We start from the raw sequence: 25,501 nt of genomic DNA, 5'->3' as shown, positions 1-25,501 counted from the left end.
CAGCCTAATGACTCCTCAATTAATGTTCACAGGTGCTCCCTCCCTCCCAGCACAGGGATTCATGTGGGCTACGCTGTCTGGCTGGGCTTTCCTTCTCTCCCTCTCTCCCCAGTCAAAGGGCCCAGGAAGCCAGGAGCAGCTCCCAGCAGCAGCTGTGTCTGAGATGTTGTGTTTTCGATGAATCATTTAACCAACATAATTAGAGGAGGCTAAACGAATATTTTTAAAAATGATATTTACACCCCTAGTACATTTCCACAATAGCTGAATCCTTCTTGTAGCCTGTGTAAGCATATGTGGTTTTATGTATTTTATAACATGTTATATCAAATAACTCAGTTTCAAGGGGGAAAAAAACCCTTTCTTTCTTCTTTTTCCCTTCCCAAAACAAAGATGGTATGTGGAATGTAAAAAATATGGTGTTTTGGTTTAGTAAGTGAAATGGGATCCTCCTCTTAATGTGAGTTCCTTAGTTATCCATTGTTTTATTATCCTAATTTTATTATGTTTGTTTTTCTTCATTGCTTCATTTTTCTTCTTCTAAAACAATTCAGCAAAAGATGGTTTTCAAATCTTTTAAATGAAGCAGCCTACAGTATAAGGGAAAGAAGATATAACTGGGCAATATTAATGTCAGGATTCTGGATGCTTTTTGTGCATGGCAGACATTGTTATGATTCAAATTCTTTCCATTTGTAATTCAGAAAATCTGTCTGACAAATACTAATGATTTCTTGTAGATGAGAACCTGGATTTTAATGTTGCAATATAATCCCTGTGGTTGTATATGTATGGCAGTTAATATTTTAAGGTAAGCCCATTAACATCAATGACAATTGACTACAGTTCAGTGCTTGAATATTGATCGAACATATTTAATATACCATTAGTGTTAACAGAATGATGTATTAGTCAATTAAGATACCATTGACTGAGAATCTTAATTAGATATTTAAATGTTTAGTTAGATTTTTTTTAAAGCAAAACAGTGACTTCAGTGTTTTCAAAGCAAGCATAGCTCTTCCCACTGAAGAAGTATTAGAGTTGTAATGTTCAGATTCCACAACTTATTACTTCTAGCATTCCGCAGCTACTGCCACCCTAAGACACAGAAGATATTTAACAAAGAAGCTAATGGCAAATTAGGAACATAGGACTGGAAGCAGTCTGAAGTCCAGTCCCTTGGTTGCCTGTGACGTCATATAATCACTTTCATATACTGATTAAGTTCCTTCTGGAAACTATTTTGGCTTCTTACTGCATTACCTTGATTGAAAACCATTTTGAAGCATGGGGACACTGATACATGAGATGCTCAGAGCTGCTCTAATAAAAGCACTCTCCCTGCCCCCCGAGAGCATGTGTAAAATGCCCTCTGATCCTGAATCTGCCCATAGGACTATGCCAATTCTATCCAAATACAAAAAACCAAAAAATAAAATCCGTATATTAGGATTTAGGACTAGGGACAGATGCAGATTATAATGTGGTTGCATCTCTATTTCTGAATACAATCCTGGCTTTATTTCACATCACTTGTAACATTTTGTGGCATTGTGATATCTGTTATCCTTGTACTATCATTATAGTGTCATTTACTGGCAAATGGGACATGCTCTAGGATTGCTTCTCCTTCTTTTATTTCACTTCCCTTTCTTTATATAATAAAAAGAGTTGTTGGGAACAGCGCTATACTTCAAAAAATTTTGATGAAAAAATAAGGCCACCTTTTTTTTTCCTGATGAAAAATTCTTCCTTCTCTTCATCATTCCTTGCACTTATGCATCTGATCCCAAAACTTTTGCTTTTGGCCTTTAATATTGCAAGACTGAGTAGCTGTCTGAATTTGCACTGCTGTCTTAATCTTCATACAAGTGTAGCTAGGTTTATTGCATTTGAAGACAGTGATCTTGTTATTTAAATGGTTTTATGCATTTTAACTCTTTTAATTAAAAGTAAAACGTGATCCATATTTGATTTAATGCGAGGGATATCTCAATTTGCCAGATTAAATTAAATTTATAGAGAGGTTCTTTACACATACACAACACACCATATATAGACGGAAAATTTAAAAAGAATACTAAAGGTTTGATAAGGAAAGGTGAGGATAAAAGTCATATTATTTAAATTTTTGTTTTTTATTCTCACCCATTTTCTCTTGCTACCCCCAATTATAGATCAGTTTTTAGGTTTAAAAGAAAAAAACAGTCAATGAAGAAAGAGGTTGAAACGATGATAGAATATAGTATTCTATAGACTATAGCCTTTTTGAGTGTCTTCCTTTTATAAAATTATCCTACATGGAGCATAAAGGAAGTGCTGTAAGACTATAGAGGGATAAGTGTTTGGAAGGTCAGATCAGGTTAAAAATGGCCAGCCAATCTAACTAACTTTGCCCATTTAGATCCCTAGTTAGCTCAATCTAAGTGCTTAACTGTACAGATGTTCCCTAAAAGTTAGATCTATTAAAAAATGGCTGGTCTGATCTAACTCTGGTTCACCTGAGAGGAGCACTAAGTCAGCTCGGGCATGATTAGATCAGTCTAGTCAAACATCTGTACATGTTTGGAATGCATTCTCAGTTGGGAAAAGCCCAAATGCTTGCCCCAGCCCTGGAGCCACCATTTTCTTACTCCCACCCCTGCTGCTGGGCTGTATTTAGCCCCTGGACTTGTTTCCCCACCCTCAGATGGACAGCCCCTGCCCCTCCCCAGACCTGCTGAACCTACAGACTGCTTTTGGTGCTGGTTTTACAGGCATTCACTGATGCTGGCAGTCTGACTGAAGTAAGTCATGGAGGTGGGGGGTGGGGCACGGGGATGGGGGTAGGGCACGGGGATCAGGGTGGGTGTTGGATTGCAAGGGAGGGTTGTTCATCCAGGGGGTAGGCGAAGTTGGCGGCAAAAAAAATTAGCACCTGGTCAGTGGGACGAGCACCCAATCCTGCCAAATTCCTTACAGACCCCACCAACCCCACACAAAGCCACTAGTTTCTCCTGATTTACCCATCCCTCTCCCCACCCCAGCTTACTGTGATCAGGTTCCTAGCACTGGTGAATGCCTGTGAAACCAGCACCGGGAGCAGTTTGTAGGATCAACGATGGTTCAGCAGGATTGGGGTTCTGGGAGGGTCTAGGGAGTTTGGTGGTATCAGATCGCAGTAACCATACCCCTCCCCACAGACCCTGCTAGGACCCTGACCCTGCCAAACCCTTCCAGACACCACCTAGCTGCTTGTTGACCTTGCTACCCCCCCTGTCCCAATTCCCTGAACCCCGCCATTAGAGGACCTTGCTAGCCCCCAATTTAGCCAGCACCCCTGCACAATCCTGGTAGCCCCCCATGATCCTGCCTGCCCCTTCTCCTACTCACACTTACCTTAGATTGGTCTCCTAGCTCCTATCTAATCACTGGCTGAGTCTACACAAGATGCTACTGCACAGTGGTTACTGCCCGTTTATTCAGTACTTATACAAACAGGTTCTAAATAAATGCACAGTAACTGGAGGCTTTTTTTGTGATGCTAGCATTCAGTAGCCTAATACTACTGCGCAGTAGCATCGCATCATGGTTTTTGCCAGGCAGAGCAGTATCAGGCTATTGCACAGTCAGTGTCTCACATAGATGCACCCACTGAGTTAGATCAGGTGACCATTTTAAACCTGACCTAACCTCCCAAGCATCTTGGTGTAATGTTTGTACATACCTACAGCTAAAACCCTGACTAGATACCCATGCAAATTATTCCTTTGTGAGGCCTGAACTACAATCCCTAATTCATCATAAGAAATGCAAAGTTGGTAAGAATTTGCTTGGAAATAGTTTAGCTGGTCTGACTTTTCCACAATTGCAACTGATTCTGAGTGTCTCAATTTTGTTTTGCTTGGCTTCAGAAAATGTGGGCTTGGTTTTCAGAAGATTTAAATTGTGGCATCTCTCATTTTGCTTTCATTTGGAAATTTGGGTGGTCCAAACTTCTGAAAATTAGGTTCACATATTCTCAAAATGAGCAAACTGTGTAGAGACAAATTTTGAAAATATGGCGGCTTGTGTATGCATTATCATGTCTGAACATAAAAGGATCATAAGTCAATTTTATTGAAATAAAAGAAAGAAGGACGATCTGAATATTTCATAACCTTTTGTCTCCTTTGAAGCATCTTGTTTCCAGGTGTTAGAAAACCTAGAATCATTTGGTACTACAAATAAAACCTGGAAATAAAGATAAGAACTTTAGTTGCTGTGTACTAATTGGTGACAGAATAAACTCCTTTTGAGTAAATGGGTTTGTTAAAATGTATTCCTGCCAAATGATGCACATTGACATTTTACATATTAGAATAGGATACCCCATAGACCAGGGGTGGCCAACCTGCAGCTCCGGAGCCACATGCAGCTCTTCAAAAGTTAATATGCATCTCTTTCAATCTTTGTACAAGCACACGGTGGCCAGCTTCCAAGTGGAAGCTGATAGCTGGTCACCGTGTGCTTGTGCAAAGATTCAAGGAGACACTCATTAACTTCTGAAGAGCTGCATGTGGCTCCAGAGCCGCAGATTGGTCACCCCTGCTATACACTGTCTTCAACTTTTTGTTGGAGTAGAAACTTCTTTGGTTTTAAAATTATTCTTTTTTAAAAAAATTTTCAACACGTATTCGATTTTATTTTTTTAAATTTACTCTGTTATGTTAATATTGGCCAGAAGTATAGTCTATTTTTCTGTTTTTTCTTTGGAATTGGAATAGAGTTGGCACTCAAATGCGTATGCATTCACTTACTCTCACACTCTTTCTTGGTCTTTGCCTCAAACAAGTTTTACCTTTTTCTTTGTCTGAATTTTGTTGAAAAGATTTGCCCTCTATACAGACAAATATTTGCTGGCATACGTTCTGGATCACCCAAGCCCTTACACAGACCTCATCCAATAATTGGGTTTACTTTCCAGTTGTCAGAAATTTGTTTCAGATTAGTAAATAAAGCCAAAGCCAAAACTGAAACCTCATGAATTCTGACCTTTTATTTAATTGGGATATTATTGTGGCAAACACTTGCCTTTTCTCTCCCCTTTGGATGGGTTTTAACAGTTCACAAATCCTATCCAAAGGATTATGTTCTGGTCTAATCAAAATGGCGTGCATTCTAATGACTCAAAGTCTGATAAGTAAAGCTTTATGTTTATTAGAGTCATGTCACCACAGCAATATGCAACCCCAAGTGTTTTTACAAAAAAATTCATAAGGGATGGGGAAAAATATAACATGCACATAGTAATCCAGTTCTCACCTGAGGCAAATAAAATGTCCCTCGTTGATACCAGTGGCAAGAAACTAATTTACATCAGCTTAGAGTCTAGCCCAAGAATTCTGTATAATAAAACAGGAATTTTGGAAAGAATGTCATATTTTCCAAAAAGATTCAATAATGCATATTTGTTTCATATATAACTGCTAAAGGAATCTGAGAAAGATAGGGGAAGAGTTTTTTCCTTTATGCATCTTTCTCTGAATACTGTTAGCAGGTGCTTTGCTTCTTCTTGAAAGAAAGAAGGTATTCAACAATGAAATTCATAGGGGAGTGTTGGGACCTGCCAAAGACCTAGTGGATAGAGTTATGGAAGGAATCTGCTCTTGAGCAGACTTCTATTATAGCTGGATGTTACAAATGCATGTCATCTTAGGGCCTTGTCACACATTTACTTACAAGAACTGCAGATCATTGCAATGTTGTGATATATTAAAATTAGTATATGTTATAGTGGTGTCATAAATTCACTTTCAATAGTTGTACAGCACTGAGATGTAATGACCTATTCAAGTTAGTATGTTCAGAGATAAATGTTGCCCGAAAGGCAACAACTTTGCAATGGTATGAGGAAATCTGACGTGCTAAACAGCTTGGACATGCATCTTCTTGCTTTTTCATTTAACTTAGTAAGTGTTAAGTTAAAAGTGTGATACCACTCTTAGTTCCACGCCAACCTTTACCTACATGTGGACTTTGGAACGCTTCATGGAATTTGTGGGTACAGAGTTGATAGTATGGCAATGCACTTGCAGGGGTTCATCTCCCCAGAGAGGATCATGTCTGGATTTTGATATAGCCCAATATGCTTCCTAATACTGTTTAATCCTGCCTATTCTATCATTGTGATTTTCTTTAGTCTGGTCTCCTGATAGATCCACTTCTCCTTTCAATGGAACTAAGGCAACCATCTAAAAATAGGCAGACTTTTAAATATGAACAAAAAGAACATGTCTAATTGCTCAAAAACTGAGGTTTATATTAGGATGCAACACTAAGAAGGAAGAGCAAAACTGGGAAAATTTTGTTTTCTTATGCTGAAGTCTTTAGCTTCTCCTAATCGTATCCATTGCTTATCACTCCTTGTTTCATATTTGAAGAGGAATTTGGACCCTTCTTCCTCATAGCACGACATACTTTTGATGTGTGTTGGAATTTGTGTTTTTTTTATAGGAAGGCTTCTCCTTATGGTAGTTTGGGCGAGTGCTTCAGATAAAACATCAGCAATTATTTTCAAGAGCCATGGTAGATAGAGAGATGTCAGAGGACTGAAGAAGGAAAAATATGCTGTCTGTCTTTAAAAAAGGGGAAAGGAGGACTCATCTTAGCACCAATTCTTGGAAATATTCTGGAACCAATTATTAAACAGTTTGAAAGTACCTAGAATATATTAGGGTGATAAAAACAGGGGACACATGTTTTCCAAGAACAAATCTTGTCAAACCAATCTAATTTTCTGCTTTGAGAAGGTAACTGGCTTGGTGAATTGGGGAGAATTACTAGCTATGGTGTACCTTGACTTTGAAAAGCCTTTTGACAATGTTACATGAAATATTTTCATAAGCAGGCTAAGCAAGTATAGTCTAAATATAATCACCATGAAATAGGTTCACAACTTGATGAACCATAACTGCCAAAGAACAGTTATCAATGGTTTGTGGACACATCTGCAGGGGTCTGTCCTGGGTCTAGTAGTATTCAATACTTTCATTAATGTCTTGCAGGATTGAATAAAGATTACACTTACAAAATCTGAGGGTGACACCAAAATGAGCTGCACTGCTAATACTTTAGAGGGCAGGATCATAATTCAAATTAGTTAGACAAGTAAGAGCCAATCTGAAACAAAAAAAGATTAAGTTAGGTAAAGACAAAGTATACTTAGGTGTAGCTATACAGTCTAAGGTAAAGTTACATGTTACACTTAGATCATACTACTGGCACTAAAGTGTAAGCATCCACATGGTAAAGCTAACTCATGCTAAGTGCCCTCTGAGTGTCTCATAGTTATGCTACTTCAGGCAAAGATTTTCTTTGGGCTATGCTATCTAGCTCGTGTTGGAGTAACCTCAGCCTACGCCATGAAGATGAAATGAGTAAACTGAAGTCCTTCAGCATCTCTGGATGCAACACTCCCAGCCTCCCCCCACTCCCCACCAGATCAGGGATAAAGCCCAGGTGTCCTGGCATCTAGCCATGCAACTGCTTACCAACCCTCTAGTGGCAGGTCTGTGCCGACAAGAAATGGGATTAACCCTTAATGTGTGACTGCTCACAGCATGTTCTAACTTTGACTTTGTGTAACATTCCACAGATATAGTATGGTCTAAATGTATGTTTAACAGTCTTCCTGTACTTCAAAGCAGATGTGATTACATTGTTTTCTATGGTAAAGAAAATCAGCTTATTTTTCAGAAAATAAATTTTAAGTTGGATGTTAATAAAACTTTCTAGCTGTTAATAAGATAAAACACTGCAATAGGCTACCTAAAGAAGTTATAAAAACATGCTGTGTTTCCGTCCATCCTTCTGTCTTTCCTTCCTCCTTTTCAATACTATATTTATACTAACATCTGGGATGGATAGTCTAGGCATATTTGTTTTTATCTTGGTGCAGGGTGTGGGGGAGGGAAAGAAGGGGAGAGTGAATATTTATACTAACATCTGGGATGGATAGTCTAGGCATATTTGTTTTTATCTTGGTGCAGGGTGTGGGGGAGGGAAAGAAGGGGAGAGTGAATTAAAATCTCATGGTCTTTCAGCCCTAGATTTCTGTGGCTGTGTGGAGATGAAATAAGGGGCGTGTTTGCACAAGACTTTAAAGTGGGTTAAATGCTTCAATGGTGTTGGTGTTTGCATGCATTGGTGGCGTATTGCACATGAATTCCAGCTGCTGTAGCACATTAGGCAGTGTAATGCACCTTAAATGGCTTTGAGGGGCAGCAAACTAAAACACCTCTGAGGAGTTTTAGTTTGCTGCGTCTACAGCCACAGAGTGAAGCACTGGGTTCTGTGTGGCTCAGGCTGTGCAGGCAACCCCTGCAGGCAGCCTGGCAGCAGCCTGAGAAGGCAGGCTCCACCAAAGAAAGAAAAAAGCAGCGAGCTTGATCTTTTTCCCCCTTCCTGGACCCTGCCTGCTTGTGTGAGCTGTGTGGGGATCTGGTTCTTCCCTCCATGGCTGCGGTGCTGTCCAGGACTGCCCGAGTCAGGGTTGCCTGCAGGCATGTGCCACCTGGGGGGAGGAGGGTTGCTGCTGCTGCAGAGAGAAGCACCAGCCTTCCCCCACCCTGCAACCCAGGGACTGCTCTGCCCACAGGCAGCTCATCTTCCCCTCTCTGCTGCCAGAGAGGAAGATAAGACATGAGAGTATACAACACGGGGGTTTACTTCATCTTAAATTGAAGCAGTGTTTTTAAAAATGCACCCCTTCAGTTTACCGCCCCTGTTTTGTCTACATACTCCCCCATTTCATCTACACACACTCATAGATGGTGTGAGTCTATGCTAAAAACTGGTATATCTTCCCTGGCTTCAGTGGATCTATGCAATTCACACCAATTCAGACCAGTTTTGTCTAGGCTGTCTCTTTATAAGTGAACCTCTTTGGGATAAGGACCTCTCATCTTCAATTGCAGAACTCCCATTGACTTGAATATAGTAGAATTAAGCCCTGAATTTTTTTTATAGCAACGATATATAATTTGAAATACAAAGAAAGAAATGTAGGACTGCTGTGTTAGTTATGAGGAAAAGAGCAGCAATTTGCTAGTACATTTACATATATTTGCTCAGCACATTTTCTTAACAGTCCTTTAGGTCACAGGGAGGCATAATATTATGTTAATGCAACCCTCGCTTCCAATTTATTTTCCATTCATGCAATTCATTTTTAATCACCTAAATTTTAGTAAATCCTTGCAATATGCAATCTTATTGCTTTTATAACCCTGTCAACAAGAGGTCAGGATTCTTTGACTATCAAACTGCAAACTTTTCAGCAACGCATACCAATAAGGAGAAGAAAGCACAAGTTTGAAGTGCAGCTCAAACTCAGTTTTTCTTTTGATTCAAATATGAAATGGCAACTAAGTGATCATGTCTACTATTTCCAGGATTTTCAAACAGATTGTTGGCAGAACAAGTCTGCTGTGCTGTAATCAGGTAACTTTGCTGTCAATCTTATATGCCAAATCTTATTTTTCAGCAAATCACTCCAAGCATTTTATTCCAAGCAATATAGGTCTCTCTCTCTCTCTCTCTCTATATATATATACGTATGTATATATATGTACGTATATGTATGTATGTTTGTGCGTGTGTATGTATGCGCGTGTGTGTATGCATATATGCGTGTGTGTGTGTGTATGTCCTTTCTTTTTTTAAAGGGTAACAATAATTTACTTCTGCAATGAAAAATGCAAATTAAGACTTCAAATATTGTTGTTCAGCCACATTTTATGAAGAAGAGCATTTTAGGGATGGAAACTTATATAACAATATAGGGTTATAAGTATTAATTTTAGGGATGTGTGAATCCTTATGAATGCCAAGGTTTTATGAACTTTTTGCATTGTTTTCATCCTGAAACTTTTACATCATGTTTATGAATTTCTATTTTACAATTTAGTTTAAGTTAAGAACCTTAATTCCACTGGTTGAGTTAAGGCTTTGGAACATTCCTTTGTCTGTATAAATGAGCAGAGCACAATTAATTTCAATGCAATTTCATCCCTTTATGTCAGCAAGGAATGCATACATTGATTATGGATACATTTGTATTTGATATTAGAAGAAAGTTCCTAACTATGAGATCAGTGAGGTTCTGGAACAGCCTTCCCTTCTGAACAGTGGAGGCAAAAATGTATGTATTTTTCAGATGGAGTGGGGAATGTTTATTTGAATTGGATAATAGGAGGTTGTATCTGCAACAGTAGGAGACCAGACATAATGACCCAGAAGACCCTTCCTGATTTTTCTTCCCATGTCCCTTATTTGCCTTTGCAATAGCTTTTACATTTCTAAACCTCAACTTTCTGAATATTTTGACTGTCATACACTGGATTTTTCAAACATAATTTTACATCTTACATTTAGTTTTCCTGCTTTAGAAATAAAGTACAACAAATACATCTTCCAAAACAACCTTTAACTCAGGGATGGACAATTATTTGGGCTGGAGGGCCACATAAGGAGTTTTAGTGAGCTGTTGAGGATTTTAGGGGGGTGCTGACTGAGCCTCAGTTCCCCATCACGGCAGTTGACACTGCTTGGTACAGTGGGAGGGACTGGGGAGATGCTGGTTGATCCTATCCAGGCCTGGGCCTGATCTTTGGGAGTGCTGGACAGAGTGGGTAGGGTCTCCACGAAGACAAACCCAAGACCCCATGGGCAGGGCCCACTCAGTAGTGAGCAGTGTCCAGGAGTGGGACAGGTGGGTGAGGCCAGGACCAGGATTACGGGGCAGTGACAGTTCGGGGCTGGAGCCCAGGCAGAGCTGCAATCTGCTCCCCTGCTTGTCATTGTGACTACTGCTTGTTCAGCTCCTGCCTATGGAACTGGTGTCCATCACACGGACATGCAAGGAGCAGATCATGACTCTGTCCTGGGCCCAGGCCCAGGCGCCAGCCCCGTGCTGTCACTGCCCTGTGACTGGCTCCAGCCTTGCCTGCTTGTCCTGTTCACAGATGCTGCTCCCCACTCACCTGCAGCCCCATCCTCTGTGCCCAATTGAGCATGCCCTGTCTGCATGGATCCCAGGCTAATCTCCATGGAAACCCTGCCTGCCTACCTGCCCATTCTATCCAGCACTCCTGGCAGTGGGTGTGGGGTGGATGGGTCTGGGTGCTTGGGCAGCAGGGCTAGGTCAGTCTGTGGTGGCAGGGACACTGGCAGCAGTAGCCAGATATGTGAAGGCAGTGAGCCGCCACCATGAGAGCTGCTGGGAAGTTAAGTCTGGCTACTGTGCCACCCCCATCCCCGCCCTGCCATTATGCTGCCTGGCCCCATGGACTATAGTTCCTAGTGTGCCAAAGGCCTGTATGTGGGGACAGAGCAGGCTGTGGTCCAGGCCAGGTGGCACCTCCACACCCAGGGATGGTGGGACTAGCCTCACATGCCATGGCCCAGGCTGACCTTTGTGCCTGGGCTGTGTGGGACTGAAAGACCTACCATGGACCAGATAGTCACTTGTTGGGCTGGATCCACCATATTTTGCTCACCCCTGCCTTAACTACACTAACCATATTAACTTGCCTAATGTCTCCTTCCAGTAGCATTAGGATATGACTGCAGCATCTCAAGGCTGCTCTTAAGTGCACATGCCCATCCTAACCTTCATGATACATTTCTTGATTGGTATCCAAGTAGTAGGCCTGTGTGAAGAAGCAACTATTTGCTTTGGATTTGGATTTGGCTGATTCAGAGGGACAGTGATTCAATTCGGTGATTCATATCACTGTCCCGATTCGATTGGGCTGATTCCGATCTGGAGATTCAGCCATAGACTAAACAGAAGTCCTCGACCATGCTGGACACAGCTGCCTCCAGCTGGTAAGTCTGTTGTGCCACCAGTCTGGGAGCTGCTCTTCCAGTGGGTCCTCCAGAGGCTTTTGCCACCGATCCAAGAAAGCATTGGAAGCAAGCATGTGGCTCTGGATCTGTGCAGCGTGGGCAGGACTGGGCTGCACTCTGGGAAGCTAGCCCCAGCTGCCTGCCACCAGGCTGTACTCTGGACAGCTAGCCCCAGCCACAGCCTGAAGCAGAGCTCTGGCTCTGCCTGCCCTGCAGAGTGCAGTGGAGTGGGGGCTATGGGGAGGCTGCAGCCACCCTAAAATTCCCCATAGCCCATGCTGCCAGCCCCACCCTGATCTGGGTGCATGCAGCCACCCCCATGCCCTACCACTACTTGCCCAGCTGGGGCATGGCAGGACAAAGTCATGGCTTGTCTGGGTGTCGTGGGGAGGCTGGAGCAGTTCTGCTGCTGCATGCCGCTTGTTCAAAGGAGCTCAGTGGCACCATCCTGCACCTCCCCACTCCCGCTGGTCAAACGGTGGGAGCGCATAGCCCCTGCTCCAAGTGCCTCCCGCTGCCCTGTCCAGAGTGTAGCCCAGCCCAGCCCGCCCACCAGAGATCCAGGGGCACATGCCAATGCCCTCCCAGCCTGGTGGCAACAGCCACCAGAGGAACCACCAAAAGAGCAGCTCCCAGCCCAGAAGCGCACAGCCCCAGCCCCAATCCCTCCCTTACTGTGCGGGCGTTAATCTGCCCCCCCTCCATGCCCCTTCCCTTGCCCCTCTGCCCACCATAACAGAACTACCTGCTGGAGGCAGCTGTGTCCAGCATGGTTGACTGCTGCCTGTTTAGTCTATGGCCAAATCTCTGAATCGGCACCAAATCTCCCTGAATCAATTTGGAGGTTTCCATATTGATTCAGTTCTTTTAATGGGTCTCCTGATTTGATTTGAATTTGGAAGTTCTGCTACTGAATCGGGCTGAATCTCCTCTGAATTGAATCGGCTACTGAAGCTTCGCACAGCCCTACCAAATAGTAAACCTATGTCTTTTCTCCTGGTATGCTGTACTAGACTTCAGACTTACGATTTAACGCTTTTGCATATTAATTATGGAGTAGCAGCATTTGTTTAGTATAAGGTGGCCTGGTCCACAAGGGTGGCTTCTGCATGTTGCCATAGTGCATTTGTACTCCACCTCCTGTTGTTCCACTCCACCTTTCTGTCAATGGTTTCTTGATATATGTGCGTATTTCATATGGTTGTGTATAGCTATCTATAAAGATTATTGATATAGGGTCTGAATATGCCGCTCATTAAAGAAAATTGCAAGACTCTTCTTGATTTTAGTTGGAATTAAATTATGGCTTTAGGAAACCTAGGTAGTTATATTCTTGAAGCATTTATTACATTATGTTTTCTTTATTGTGCTAAAATTGTATGTCCTGGATTCCAGGGATCACATGAGTGAATCACAACTTCTTATATGACTGGCAGTTCCAAGGAAAAGCCTGAATGAAATGAAAATTCTAGCTTGTCTAATGTGTATTCGGAAATGAAGTTATACTCTAATTATTTGAATTATTCTCTTTAATAGTGAAAATGAGAGCCTCATAGCAATTTGAAAGCATTTATGAAGAAAATAGCCTTTCAATTTAGCTGAGAAATATTTTCCTAAAGCTGAATCTGTTTATTATTCCTGAATAGCTTCTGTTTTCAGTTTCCTTTTTTGATGATGCAAAGTGCTTCCTTTTTTTTTTGCCTCGAGAAGAAAAAAAAAAGCTAGTAATCACTTGAGGTTATCCAGAAGCATAATTTCTGCCTGTTTGTAGTTGGAAACACTAGGGAAAAGAGAAGAACTTGTGAAATTTCTAGTCTTGAATAAGAAAGCAAGGGCTTTTGCTATATTTCTTTTTCTCTTGAAAACTAAAATTCCTGCACACCATGCATATTACAATACTTACAAAACAATAATAACAGAAATTTCTTGTCCTAATTCTTTAGCTCAGCCAGCTATGTTTAGGGGGTCTACCTAATATGAGGAACCAGCTGGCCAATTCTGTGGACAGATCATGTTGCTGGCTATCATTTTTGCAGGTTGAGTGCCGTAAAACCTCCACATGCCTGTGGCTGATGGACCTCAGTGACCCACCTCCTCCCTGCAGATTACCAGATGACCCACCACCATTGCTTAATTACCCTGATTAATCCTGGGGAAACCATTAATCCATGTGTTACTAAGCATGGATTAATGGCTTTCCCATAATTGGACACCCCCTTCCTACTGTGCTGCAAGACTGCAGGGCTTCCCTCTTTCTGATAAGGTGGGGGAGGGGGTGTTGGTTGGTTGTTTTTTACTGAGTCTGCAATTTTTCATGGAAAATGCCTGACTTTGCGTTTTCTGTGAAAAATGTCCAGTTGCAATTTCAGTAGGTCGCTAGTTTTATCGCATCTTTAGGGTTCTATTCTGCAGCTGACTCAAAATGGGTGGACATCTGTGCTGAGAACCACTGAAAGAAGACTCAGCATAGGTAGTGCCTGCTTACAATCACAGTTGAAGGATCTGTAACTTACCAAGCAGCCTATTGCATGTTGCTCTTAAATGTTTACTCTAAATTAGATCATGACCAGAGATGAATAAAGAGTGGGCTGCAGTGGTTCAGTAGAACCTTCCCCCTTTTGATTTCTCATACACCAAAAGTTTAAAACCAACTGCCTGCAGCATCATTTCTATTCAAGCAGCTGTGAGAAATTCAAGTGACTTCATTCCTCCTTAGAATCTACCTGATTCCCTCTAACCTCTTCATGCTACAGGTGCTAATGACCCTCTTTCTTTTTTATTGCCATTGATCACCCAGAAATCAAGCTATTCTTTATTCTGCTGTCTGTCATCTTCTCCTGGTAATAAGGCTCCTATTTCGCTGCCCTACAGACTGTTTTCTAACTCAGATGGGGAAATAACTTTCAGTGAAGCATTGATCAAGAAGCTCAAGAAGATTAGATTTTGCTATATAAATCTAAAAAATGGATATTTTATTAGTTCTGTAGCCATTAGAATCAAATGTATGACAGCTTTTGATTAACATAGTTTATTGTGTTTTAAATATGTAATATATGAAATAGGAAATAAATGCATATTCCATTAAATTTATACTTGTTTTTGCTTGGATCTTAAACTGAATAATGTAGTCCTAGGCCCCTAGCATATTGGTAACTCCTAGGTTATTTTTAACTGGAGAAAAATTTGTTGTGTTATATATGATGATGCACCATACCATGTGCACCCACCTTTTCAAAAACTTAGATCCTCCTATGATCATGAGTAACTCCACTAAAGTCATTTGAATTATACTGGTTTAAAATCAGCGTAAGAAGAAACCTACCAATAAGTTTAAAAATTTCTCTCTCTCCAAAGCTATGCGAGTGTGGATTTATTTATCTACATAAATATGGATCAGAGCACTTCTAATTTTGATATAAATATGAATGCATATTTATAACCCCTTGTTAGCAAATGTTTACATGACATAAATGTAAAATCTATATGGTCTTGTTAGAAATACATTAACATTTTAATTTTTTTTTTCAGTGGTCATGTGCTTAACTGTGGAGTAGACTAATTAGCTATGGAGTAAAGTGTGACTGTCTACACCTAAATTAATGTCACAATAAGATAATATTGTCAGGGACAGTACTATCTTATGCTGGGGCAACTAACTGTGATTAAAGATATGTGTAGACAATGAACATAAGCTTACATTGTGCCAGGTTAGCCCACCTAGCCAGGGGCCAGACTCCTGCCTGCCACCTAGCCACAGCTCTGCACTTTCAACACCCTCATGCCCCATCCAGCCCTTTGCCACCTGATGCTACAACCCAGAGCCTGAGGCTGAGTGGCCTTGGCATAAATTGTTCCATCCCAGCTCAAATTGCTGCTGTTCTGGACACATGTGTGGATGCTATACTTGAGAGTAGTTTGCTCTAGCTCAAAATGCTACGGAGTTTATTGGTTAACATTAATTGCATGTATAGATGCACCCTGTATGCATCTAAAATGGTTTAGTGGTGTAACCTGGGGTGGGCAAGCAGTACACCGGCCCTGGGTGCCAACTTAGTAGGCATGGCAGAATGCGTTCCTGGGGTGTCCATTCTGTGGCAACATCAGCAGTGATGTGCTATTGCTATTGTAATATTGGCTAGATGCAGGGACATTGTGCTGCTGCTGTTGAGGCAACAATAGAGATGGCACGGATCACACTGCAGCAGCACCAGCCAGGGAAGTTTTGAATACCGGAGGCAGGTAAGATTCATGCCCTCTCCCTCGCCCCCGCAAAGCCTAGCACAGTCTTGGCTCTGGCACTCAGCAGTATTCACCCTTTCTGGTAGGGTTTTGCCCAAGATGTAAACACTGCTACTTATGCTTCTGCAATGTTATGCAATATGCTCACTATTCTTTTGTCTTCAATGGTCAATGTACCCCGGGATGGGAAAATGTTACTCTTTTCTTTGTGAGGAGCACTTCTGGAGGGGTGGTCAGTTCCCACTGACTTCAGTAATAATCACCTTTAAAGATGCACTCGATGCTTGCAGGATTGGTCCCATAGTTAGGATGCTTATCACTGTGAATGACAGTCAGTGTAAGTCATGATCAAGAAGAGGATTTGTAGTATAAAGAGTCAAAGTAGTTGTATCTGTTCTTAACACAAGGAGTCCTTTGAATATTCATAGGTTCTAAAGGTATGTGTTGCAGAATTGTGGTGTTAAATGACAACTCGGAAGCAGCTTGGTTCAGGCATCAAAGCGCAAGTTTAAGCCCCAGGTGACCTGAGTTCTGTTTCCATCTTTCTCCTTGACTCCCCACTGACCATGGGTGGGTCCCCTAAGGTAACAACTATGTTCTCCTCCATGTTGGAAGAGCACCTTGAAAAACTGCGGTTTTACTCCAGTATCATGAAGAAGGTTACTTGGTCCCTGTCTACCTCAGATTTCTCTCTGTAAATGGAATATGATGATTACTGTATTTTCTCTTAAACCAAATGCATTCCCCACCCCACAAAAAACAATCAGCCCTCCCAAACTGGGGTGTATGTCTTACATGAGTATTCTGGTTTTCTACACCAGGACTGAAGGATTCAGTGATTGCATAGAAGATGTAATGGCTACCAGGGCTGTTCTTTCTCAGCCTGAGAAGGGGCAAAATTCACACCACAGCTAATTTCAACTGTTTTAGAGATGCTGCCAAATGGGAAATAACTTCTGGCTGAGCAGCCAAAATCTGCTGCCAAATAGGCAGGACATGAGAGTTATAACTAGCTTTTGCATAAACAGTGCCATTAAAGATTGTTATGAAGGATTCAGCCATGTTTTCAGAAGTCAGAAATCTTTTTTTTTTATTTTGCCTTTCCAAACTAAGGTACATGTACTATTGAGGGAGGAGAGGAGGTGGTATGCAGTAGAAAATACAGTAGAATGGGTGATATTTCTGTTTACCTGAGAATTCATTGTACACATATTTCACATGCTTTTCCAATATAGAGAGTCATAGAGATAAGAAATGGGTAATATCTGTTATGCCGTAAAGCACATCTCTTGTCACTGCAAAAGTGATCTTGACTAAACATTTTCACTGGAGTGATTATAAAAACAATCAAGGATGGGATTTTTCCAGTTTAGATGAGGAATGACATGCCATGCTGGCAAAAAATATAACTGGGTTTCCTTTTTATCAAGATGTCAATTTATAGTTAAAATACTTTCTATGGAGGCCACTGTAAGGAGGACCAGTTGATATAGATAAACAATAAGTACCAGGGAAAGGTTCAATACATTAGAACGAAAAAAATCTTTAAATATGGATTTACATAAAAATGTTATAAAGCCAGCTACATTAATAATAAAAATCTTAACAGATACACTTATGGAACATCAATAAGCCATTATGAGGCAGGCAGACTTCCAAGAAGAGTTTTAGTAATTCTTCTCATTTATACAAATGTAAATCAGAATTAATTTAGTGATACCTGAAAATTTAAATCCACCAGCTATTGTAACATAAATGAAAATTAGACACATTCTTGACATGCTTTATTCCTGCTAGTACTGTTATTCAAAATATTTGCAAAAGGGTAACTGCTGGATTTAAACTTACAAAAAATAGGAACTAAAAAATGAGTCAAAATTCTGTCCTTAAATAATCTAACTGTGCCTAAATATTACAACTTGTTTTGCCTTGCAGACTGCTAAAAAAGCTAAGAACCATGACATCAGAAAGAGATTAATTAATAATCACTCAAAAATGTGAAATTCTTTTTATGTAGGCCTGGAAGAGACTTCAGAAGTTCATCTAACTGAGCCCACTACTCAAGACAGCATCATTCCTTTCTAAGCCATGTCACCCAGGTGTGTCTAACCTGCTCTTAAAAACTTCCAAGAATGGAGATTTCATTACCTCTTTAGGTAGCCTGTTCCAATGCTTAACCACCCTCCTAGTGACAAAGTTCTTCCAGATATCCAACCTAAATTTCTCTTACTGAAATTCAATACTACTGCTTCTTGTCCTGTCCCCTGCAGTTGCAAAGAACAATCTCAATCCTTCCCTTCAGGAACTGGAATACTGTTATCAAAAACCCCCGTAATCTTCTCTTTTCCAAATAATCTCAGTTCTTCCATCCTCTTCATAAATCTTGATTACCTGGCCCCTAATAACTTGTGTTGCTGTCTGTTGAAGTCTTTCCAGTTTGTTAATATCATTCTTGAAATACAGGGCCCAACACTGCACACAGAATTTCAAGTAAGGCCTCTCCAGTGCTGGATAGAGGAGAAAGATTTTCCTTGACATGCAAGTGATGTTTCTATTAAGACAGCCCAGTATGCCATGTGCTTTTTTTGCAACAATCACACACTCAGTTTATGGTCCACAATAACTCCCAGGTTCTTTTTTGTAGCACTGCAGCCTAGCCAGTCATTCCCTATTCTGCATTTGTGTATTTCCATTTTAGGATTTTTCCACCCTAAATGCAGGACTCAGTCCTAAATTTTAAAGGTAGACATTACTTAATTATGTGAATACTACATCCCCCCACCAACTGCTAAAATTCATATCTGGATGTGGAGCTGAATTTTACATCTTAACGTAGTCTCCAATACATTCTAAACAATGGCTGAAGTTTACATAATATGACTATATATGACCATATGGAATATGACTATAATGGAACGAAGAGAAATGTGTTGCTATTAGAAAGGTCCAACCTGACATCAGAAAAATACTCTAATATTTTCAAGGAGTAAAAAAGTAAATACCCTCCAAAGTTGGCTTATATTAGACAAAGCAGGAAAGCTGATCTTATTTTTTCAAGTCTCATATTCTGAATGCAGCCCATATGATCTCATAGTCACGTCAGAAAAATCATTATTGGAAGTAGCTGCTAAAGTGAAGTGAAGAACATTCAAAATGTTATAGGAAAAGAGGAGGAAGAGCCACTCTCTGGTACTAAAAGAGATTAGAAGAAAGATCATAGAGGTTAGTCAGTAACTTTAAGTACCATAAACTATCTCTAAAGACCAAGTCCTTAAAGTCTTCAAAAGCAAAAAGCCCCCCAAACAGACAAACAAAAAACCCCAGCTTCGATAACTGTACTTATTACAGTTTTTAATTGAATTGTAGACAGATTGTCACTAAAGGTGAAAGTTACTTTACTTTGCACATTCTCATTAGCGGAACATTTATGGTTACTTACAACTGCTTTGACCATTCTCTGTGACATGATCAAAGAAAATGTCTGGAAATGTTACAAAACCAGAATCCTGGAGTTTGGTATAAACTAGACAAAGATAAATCTTTTACTAAATCCAGAATAAACTGTGGGATTTGATATAAGCTATCAAAGTAGTACCAAGAGCACACAAGGAATAATTATACATCATAATTTTCACTGCCCTTGTTATAAAGGGCATAGTCACATCCTTGATTGCTTGAATTCATTGTCATTGGGTGCATCTACACATGCCTCTACAGCACCACTGTTACTGTGCCATCATTTAGTACTCCGTTTAGGTAACAGCCGTTACTGTGCTGTCCTGGTGGCACACGGTTTTGTAGCTGCTATGTTGCCATAGTGATGTGCTATAGTGAGGGAGTGCATCACTACAGTGATGTAGCTGTGGCATCACAGTTTGTGCCCATCAATGCTATGTCGCTTAGCGTGTTGCTAAGGGTGACATAGCATCATGTGTAGACATGCCTAGTAAGGGTTTTGGGGTAGGTGTCTCTGCAGTTCTCTGCAGCCTTGCACTGTGCCCCTTTTGCCACTGGGGGAAGCACCAGGTTTTCTCTGGGTGTTAGCCCAGGGGTTGGCAGGGAGCACCAAGCCAGGAGATAACTGTGTCCTGGCCCTGGGGAGCTGTCTGCTGCTGGGGTGGGCCAATGTCCCCCTGCCCCAGCAGCAGGGAGCTCTTGGCCGTGGCTTCTGAATCAGGGACATGGGCTTGGAATGAGCTGTAGGGGAGGGGCAGGTCCCAGCCTTCTGCCTTGATCCACCAGTGGGGCAGCTAGCAGCTATTTCGCTGCTAGCTGCCTCAATGGCAGATCAGGGCTGGGACCTGCCCCAAACCTGCACCTGTTTCCAAATACATGCCTCACTCACCTGATTGGGGCTCGAGGCTGGGACCTGCCCCTGACTGGGGCAGTTCCTGGACAGCCCCAGGCTGTGCAGGGAAGTCTGTCTGCATGTGCAGCCCAGAACTGGTTGGGGACTGGCCAAAACAGGACAGTCCCCAGCCACCTCTAGCCTGCACATGCTTCCCTGTGCAGCCTGGGGCTGGCTGGGACTGTCCCAGTCAGCTCCAGGCTGGGCGGGGAACTGTCTCCATGCAAGGAGCTCCCAGCCCCTGCTTTGCAATTGCAATCATGGAGTGGGGACTGCGGAGCTTGTTCCCTACCCAGCTCTGTGAGCACAGAGTTCACAGAGTTGGGGTGGAAACAAGCTCCCTAGCCTGTTCTCCCCCCCGCCCCCCAACTCTGCAATCTCAGAGCTGTGCAGGGTACAAGCTCCCAAGCCCCTGCCAGCAGGAAGCTTCTAGTACCAGGTCCATGACTTCTGGGCCGCTGCTGGGAGGTGCTTATCTCAGAACCCAAGCTCCATGGTCTTGGGGATTGGGCTGAGCCTCACTGGGATATAAGGTTCTCCAAGTCTGAGCCCCATGACCATGGAGCTCAGGCTGGGAAATAAGGGTCTCCCTGCTCCCACTCCCTGACCACAATCTGGGAGTAGGGGGCTGGAGCTTCCTGTTGCTAGAGCAGAGGGACATACTCCCCACCTGGGCTCCTGTGGCAGAGCCTACACTGACAGCAGGCAGCTCCTGGGGGCAGGGGGCTATCTCTCATCCCCGGTGGACAGTTGACCAGGAGCAGATTTGGCTCCTGGTCAGGCATCTACACAAGTGCTATGGCGCCATTACTAATGCACAGTACATTTTCTACTTGCATTTGTAGGTAGCATATTTACTTGGGATTAATTAGGGAGATGTACTGTGAAGTAATCATATACGTATGTAGATGCATGTGCTTACTTTGTAGTAAACTATGCTAATTTTCTATTACATTTCTTATGTAGACATGCCCAGTGTGTCAGAGCTTGACAAGGGATTGGAGCATATTTTCTGTGGCTCCCTTTCTTCTTCACCTGAGTTTCCAGCCTTGTCTTCCTCTGTTAGGTTTTGCACTGCCATCTGTGTACTTTATCTATGTTCCTCCATACCTCTTAGGTTGTTATCATTTTAGTTTCTGGGAAACAAGCATCTGTTGTCTGATGACTTTATGTGAAACTTAAACTTATTTTGCCAAGATATATGCCAAAGGCAAAGATTTTTTTACGTTCTTGTTGTTTTATTAGATTAACTGTAGAGCTGTGAAAAGTGTTAGAGCGGCTTTGTAGTAGAAGCACACTTTACCAGACCTGAAAGGCACTTTGTGCCAGAAAGCTTGTCTAACACCTCTCCCAATACATTTGGTGCAACAAAAAATATCAACAAAACCCCTTAAAATTATGATATTTTAGTATAATGCTATTTTTAATTATTTTTAGTATAATTTTATTTTTAATGGGGCAGTCTGTTTCACTCTGTAGGTCACTGATCCAAACAAAATCTAAATAGATCTGCTTGCTGTCAATTTTCCCATTATATTTATATATGGTGTATACATTGAAGGGACAGTCCTTGTACTCTCTAGCGTGCAGGCATTAATATACAAGACCCTGAAATATCCACATTTTTTTCTCCCTTCTATGTGAAACATGCAGGGGCTCAGATAATCTGGCTTGCTAGTCAATCCATTCTTTAGCCTGGAACTAAGTTTGAAATTGTGATAGAGTTTTAACTAGCTTCCCCAGGGTTGCATGTGTAATGCAGGTGGGAGGTTAAGTAAAATGCTATTGATGGTTTTATCGAACAGTTAATCTGTTAAACTGTCACCCTGAAGTTTGTTCTTCCTGCTTTTCCACTGTCCTGTAATGCCTTGTAGTCACTAAGCATATGTCTACACTTCAGGTTAGGGTCAACTTTATGGCTGCTTTCAAGCCCATGCCCAATAACCATCTACACTGAAAATCCATAACTTGAACCTCAGCAGCAGTCCAGCTTGCCTCTAGAGGCTCTGCTGAATACCAGGGTCTGAGGTTTAACCAGGTTCCTCTCCCCCCGGTATGTTTAAAACTTACCCACATGCTTCAGACTTCAATAATAGCAAGTCGATCAGCTCCTTACAAGAAAACCTTTTAAAAGTGGATGCTGACATACTTGATATTTAATTCATCAGAGTAAAACTTTCATTATTATTTATACCTCACATAAATTGTAGCTAAAATGGCTTGGAGGAAGGGTTCCTATGTCCAAGGGGAAAGTTGTTATATCCTTGATATACTGGGGATATTCTGATGATATTCAAGATGGAGCTCAATGATTATGGACATTTTTTGAAAATGCTATTTTCCTTGAAGCAGAGGTTAACAAAACTTGTTTGGTGTTCAACTGATTCAAAACATTAAGCTAGTGGGGAAATAAAGTCCTTCATTCTTGATGTTAGAATTTGTCACTGTTGAGTAGAACCAGGTCAACAAATTCTCACTGAAGTTATTTTCTCTTTTTAAAAGGCTATTTTTATGCAAGTGGTCTTTTTCACAAAAATCATATTGATTTTTAAATAAATTCAGTGAGAATTTTTTTCCAATTGTGGGGTTTTTTTGGATGGCTTCATTTAGCAGAAAATTCTAAATTTATTTTCAAAATGTTCCATGTTGTTTTCATTTTTTTATTACTGTGATTATTTTTATAGTGGCTCACATTGTGTCAGAAGTATCAGTATCAGCATAATATGATGTAACATAGTACATTATACTAATTACAAGAGCAGCTGTGTGTTAGCCTGTAATAATTCTTTTTTAGGATATTGAAAACAGCTGCTTCTATAATTACTACATGGAGAGCTTCTCTTCTCTTCTTGCTCAAAATGTCAATATTATTATGAGAAAAAGAGGAGACATTTTTTTCAGGAAAATATGTAACTGATTTTTCAATCTCTGTTGAGTAGCAGAAAGGTGGTTAGCCATGTTAATTTAAAGTCAATCAGAAGATAGGACAAGGGGGTACATTAGAGACTAACTGGTTCACAGAAGCACGATACCCTACCTATTGAATAGCAGCTGTCATTCATGATTACAAAAATATACAAAATAGGATATTTCTATTATCATTATATATTATGTCATAGTAGGAGATGCCACCGTGTCATATTGTTTTATGTCAACAGCAAGGCATAACAGGATAGATCATGAAAATGAAAATGTATTATGTAACTAAATGTAAAATAAATTTAAATATAATTTCCAAATAATTTTTGTGATTGTTTTCTGAACAAACTTCTCGTAAATCAAAATATTCCAGAATCACTCTTTCATAAGAATTTTTAAAGGATATTTTTTTTAAAGGGAAAGATCAAAACGACGACTTTCTGTGAAATGGGAATTCTGAACTTCTTTCTTTTTAGAAATTCACAGTAAAGATAGAGCAACATATTATTTTTAAAGCATAGGCTTATCTTTTTTTTAAGATTGTCTCACAGCCTTAAGAAAATGTGACTTGGAGAATGTCTAATGTTTTCAGTTTTGAAAATCTGGTCACCTTAAATATAGTAATGAATACAGTTTATTGTTTAAAACACAACAGTAGCTATTTTCGCATAGATTCTCAGGAAGTGTAAACCAGAAGAGTTCTATTAAAGAAGCTGGGCCATTAATCTGAATGGAACTATACAGTTTACATTAGTTAGGATTTGAACCTAAGCATTTTAATTATAATCTGTAGGATTGCACTGTATTTCCCAACTGTAAACAATCTGTAAAATATATATATATATATTCCACCTTAAGTCATTTAGAGAATTGATCTGGTGTTCTGTGAACACTGAAGTGTAAGATCTAATGGTGCTAATTTGTGTCTGTTGCTCTAGACAGAAGAGAGGCTTCCTTTTCCCCTAGGGCAAAAGAGATGCTTCATACTTAATCAGTTTTTGACAGATCATCTAAAGTATTGTAAAACCTCCTTTGCAAAGTGTACGCTACAGTGTTTCAGTTTCATGCTATGTAATCTTCTGACTGCTCCATTCAATAAAGTTATATGTGGGGTTTACATGGTTAAGAATAATAAAGACCTGGTTCTAACCTCCCTCACACCAGAATTACTTTTACATAACACGTAAACTCTGATTTCATTTAGGTTATGCCCACAGCGTGCTGTTAGACTGTAAATGGCACACACAAGGGAGCATTGCATTTAGTCTCATTCAAGTATGAGCATTCTCAAAGCAAAGACTTAGCTGAGTTGCAGCGTCGTTGCTATTCCTGTACTTACCCAGTATTCTGAGGACATAGGTCATGGTTCTTTGTGCTAAAATAGTCTAGGGTTCTTTCCTAATCTGCTGTGAAACAAACTGTCAGTCCCTCAAAAGAAATGCTGGGGGAGGACATTATCACTTGCATGGTTTCACCTGTATCATCTATACAAAGTGGATTGGTTTGAACTATACTTTAGGTCTAGCTAAGGCTTTAACCTAGACCCTCAAGCTGTGCAAGCAAGCACTTATTCAATGCAAATACGTATGTGCTTGAGGCTGTTGTGTGTGCGTAGTAGAAGGGTTTCCAGAATAGCACTACCCTTATGCTTCCATAAATCTACAGTAACTCCAGGTAAGTTAATTGAATTATTATGCATTCACAGTAGTGAAAAGCTATCCCTCCCTTCTGGGACCAAGATATGCAAATACCAACAAAAATTAAAAGACCATTTAAGAAAACCTTTCCAGAAGTTCAGACAACAATTTTTGTTTGGAAAAAAACCCTTCTATGTAGGCTTTTTTATCTCTAAACCATCTTGCCCATGCCTAGTCTTAATGGAAAATGAATGTCTATGAAATGGCCCAAGTAAGAAAAATTGTTTTCTCCCTCTCAAGAGCAATACAAAAAGGGAAGAACATCTAACAAAGGAGACTGGAGAGAGGTGTGTATGAGACATGTTAGCTCAAGAGAACCTGGTAACTCAAAAATAAAAGTTACTTATCTTAAGCACTGTTAGTTCAAAATGTAAACATCTCAAAGCCGATTCTCTATCTCATTGTGCAGGCTATTGCTCTCTAT

This window comes from Crocodylus siamensis, chromosome 3 (genome assembly GCF_052110815.1).
Source record: "Crocodylus siamensis isolate JL-2025a chromosome 3, ASM5211081v1, whole genome shotgun sequence".
Classification (NCBI taxonomy): domain Eukaryota; kingdom Metazoa; phylum Chordata; order Crocodylia; family Crocodylidae; genus Crocodylus; species Crocodylus siamensis.
The sequence above is the reverse complement of the archived record's forward strand: the minus strand, read 5'-3'. Positions refer to the sequence as shown.